This window comes from Pteropus vampyrus, unplaced genomic scaffold, assembly GCF_000151845.1.
Source record: "Pteropus vampyrus isolate Shadow unplaced genomic scaffold, Pvam_2.0 Scaffold39, whole genome shotgun sequence".
Classification (NCBI taxonomy): Eukaryota; Metazoa; Chordata; class Mammalia; order Chiroptera; family Pteropodidae; genus Pteropus; species Pteropus vampyrus.
Window position 1 is genome coordinate 270,175 of NW_011888820.1, and position 4,006 is coordinate 274,180.

General features: G+C 38.7%; 1 pseudogene; it reads left to right on the forward strand.

Annotated features, from left to right (window-relative positions):
* The first annotated feature begins 351 nt into the window (after window positions 1–351).
* Window positions 352–470, forward strand: LOC111738546 (annotated as a pseudogene).
* Window positions 471–4,006: the final 3,536 nt, after the last annotated feature.

The window sequence follows — 4,006 nt, forward strand, 5'->3', positions numbered from 1 at the left end:
CTGATAAAGTATACTTCTGGTCAAAAAAGATCCAGAAGAAAGAATGTGGTTGCAATTATGCAAATGCATCCAGCCTTCAGAAAAATTCCTCTCAGGGGTATCAGGGTCCTCTTTCTATGAAAAGTTAGCATATGTTTATCATCATCTACATGTTTACCTCAATCACCAAAAACTGCCAATCTTAGCCAAAATTAATTCCACCAAGCTTTGAGCTTTTCTTTATTTCACCAAACATGAAAAGGGGGATGAAAGGCATTCATTTTCCCTTAAATATCTATTGAACAATCTAGAAAATAGCTCAAGCTATTTTTAAAATTTTTTTAAGCAACTCAACTTTAAAACTCTCAGGTAGTCTACGTCCATGCCACCCTGAACAAGCCCGATCCCATCTGATCTCAGAAGCTAAGGAGGGTCGGGCCTGGTTAGTACTTGGATGGAAGACCACCTAGGAAGACCAGGTGCTGAAGGAGTAAAATATTTTTAAAAATTTTTAAAAAAAGGATTGTAAGCTGACAAGGTCTTTGCAATCTGAGGTCAACCAAAGGTTGCCTCGCCTAAAAAAAAAAAAAAAAAAACCTCTCAGGTAGTAATCCAAACTGAGAAGACTAGTTCCCATGTTGGGTTGTCTTCAATTTTGGGTTTAAAGTGATGTCTTCTTAACATTTGTAATATATCCAACCTGATTATGGGAAGTAGGGAAATTTACTAATCTAAAAGATAAATACCCCCATGTTCACTGCAGCATTCTTCAGTGGCCAAGACATGGAAACAACCAAAGTGCCCTTTGACAGATGATTGGATCAAGAAGATGTGATACGTAGATCCAATGGAATATTACTCAGCCATAAGAAAATACTGCCATTTGTAACAACATGGATGGATCTTTAGATTATCATGCTAAGCAAAATAAATCGGACAGAAAAAAATGAGAACCATATGATTTCACTCATATATGGAATGTAAAAGTGAAAGCAAAAAAACAAGACAAACAAACAAAAACTCATAGACACAGACAATAGTTTAGTGGTTACCAGAGAGAAAGGGAGAAGGGGGCAGGTAGATAAGGGTAAAAGGGGTCAAATATATGGTGACAAAAAGAGATTTGACTTTAGGTGGTAAGCGTACAATGCAGTATACAGATAATTGATTATAGAATTGTACACTTGAAACCTATGTAGTTATTTAACCAATGTCACCCCCAATAAATTAATTAAAATAAAAATAAATAAAAGATAAATACAATTTGAATAGTAGCACTAATCTGTTCTCAAAGAAAGCAAGCATTGTTATATATCTATAAATAAATACTAAAACCAAAGAAAAAGCTAGTTACTTAAAGCACTGAGGTAGCAAATTTTAGACTGAAGTGTCAGGCAATGGTTGTAATTTATGATCCCACAGACTCTTTGATGATAATACACGGTCCTATGAGGCCTCCTGGTATTGTTTCTTGGAATCTTATCCCCTGTATTCCCAGAATTATACACTTTGATTCCAATATTAAAAATTAAAAACCATTTCAAACTTTCAAGTAAGCAGATTGCATTTACACAGGCAAAGACCTACCAAAGCAAGCAATACATGCAAAAACAACAAAAGAGTTAGGCAGAGAGAAAGCCACAAGAATAGAGAAAAAGGCAGAAATTGGGGAAAAGAATAAGGCAGGGCAAGGTGGGTAATCAGAGACAAAAAAGAAAAAGAAAAAAGGGAACAGGAGAGGATGAACAACGGAGAATGCTCACATGGAATCAGCTGGGCAGGAACATAACCTGAGTCTGATGTCCTAGGAAAACCTACCATCTCAGGCTTTTGTTTGTCCTACCAGGAGAATACCTGGTAGAACCACAGAATTTGTAAGTAGGAAGGTCCCAAACCCTACACCTACCCCTGCCTAATGCAGAAAGCTTCTTAAACCTTCCCTGAAATGTTTCCCTCTGGAACTGAAAAATGGGCAACCCAGCATCATTAAACTAATAAATTTCATAGAAACCAGAAATCAATAATGCCAGCCAGGCCCTTTTTTTCTTTGTCTTTTTCTTTTTAGGCCTGAATCCCAAGAAGATGTGGGAACAGCATGTGAATTCATTTCCTTTCACCAGGGGGTTTTCTCAGCAAAGTTGAGGACTTTCAAATTTGGAAGTAGAAGTTGAGCATGATCAAAAAGCTCTATATAATGAGCTCTATGCAGACATCAGTGTGTTTGGTTTTGCTTACCATCACATACCCACTGAGAGCACTATGCTGGCAGAGGGAGGGAGGGGCTGACCTAGGTGGTGTTCGGCCTTTCCAGCGCTAACCCTGTGTGGGTAGCATACTCCTTCACCTGTCTCAACCCAGTCTTTGTGCCAGCACTGAGAGCATGTGAATTCCACCTTCTCCTCTGTAACTTCTTATCCAGGGAGAGCTGGCCTTAGAGACGAAACCCCATTGTCCTTTCTGCTGTCCTTCTTACCACCTGGAGATATAGAAACCACTACCTTCCCCATCGATTTGCCTCTTGTTAAATAAGGAAAATGATTCTGATTCTTTCCTCTCAGGTATACAGGGAAGTATTATTAGGTTCTGGGGGAATGTTAAGTTTGTGGTAAGTAGAACTGTTTCTGTTAAGTGGCCTTCCTTTTTTCTCTTGATTTTATTTGTGAAGCCCCTACATATCCTAGATGTGGCTAAACGCTGGGCTCACAATATTCTGAAAAGACAGCAATAAATTACTTTTTGGACCATGTGGGCAATTCAAAAACAAACTAACAAGTCATTTGGCCAAGTGCCTGCCAGTCTCATCACAACCTCCGAAGGGAAGGAGGATGGCTGTGGATAAGGAGTGAGGTGGGGACATACCCTGTGTGTCCACTCCCGATGCTCCCAAGGCCTGGTGCCTGGTCTCCACGTGGCTGGTTAGGACCTACTCAGCACCACCTCTCAAATAATGTTCAAAAGAAACAACTCTCCTTTTCAAAAAAAAAAGTAATGATCAAAAGAAACAACTCTCCTTTTCAAAAAAATCTCACACCAATTCTTTTAAACATGTAAACATTGATGAAAAGGAAATAGCCTCTTTCCCTCTCACTTTATTCTGGTTTTCACCTCGAGCTCTCTGAGTGGCTACTCCACAGTTCCTGAGGGGTGGAATTTTGCCTCACGCAGAATAGTGTCTGCCACGACCAAGGATTAAATCAAGAAAGTTTGATAAAGAGAGGCACCTCCAAGAACTAGTAGATTTAAGTGTCCTGATACTATTTTCCTGAAAAAATAAGGAACATAAATGTTGGCATATAATTGGGTTCTGGAAACACTTCTCTGTTATGGTTTGAATTGTGTTCCACACCTCTCCAAATTTATATGTTAAAGTCTTAACCCTCAGTACCTCAGAATGAGATTGTATTTGAAGACAGAGTCTATAAAGAGGTAGTTAAGGTAAAATAAGGTTATCTGGGTGAGCCCTAATCCAATATAATGGATGTATTTATGAGAAGAGATTAGACACACACAGAGGGAAGATCATGTGAAGGCATAGGGAGAGGACGGCCATTGACAAGCCAAGGAGAGAGACTCAGAAGAAGCCAACTCTGCTGACACCTTGATCTCTGCCTCCATTACTGTGAGAAAATAAATAGACAGCTAGATGGTCATTACACTATTAGAGGAGTAACATACTTGATTAAAGCTGGGGCTCTTATGTCTTATGTTCAACATCCATTCATGTCCTTCTGAATTTGCCTAGGAAAGTAAAGACTGCCTTAAGCTATTGCTTTAAAACTTCAAGTTCAGACTCGTACAAGCCTGAATCTGAATACAGCCTCTGCTACTTCCATCTGTGAGAAGTTGGGCAAGCCATTTAAATTTTTTCAAACCACAGCTTCCTCACCCATAAAATAAGGAGAGTAATTATAATAATACTATTATAAGGTTATTGTATGAATTAAATGTTATGTGTAAAGCAAACAATACCTGGCATAGAGTAGGCTTCAATAAATAGTACCTATTATTAGAATTAACTTAGGAAAAC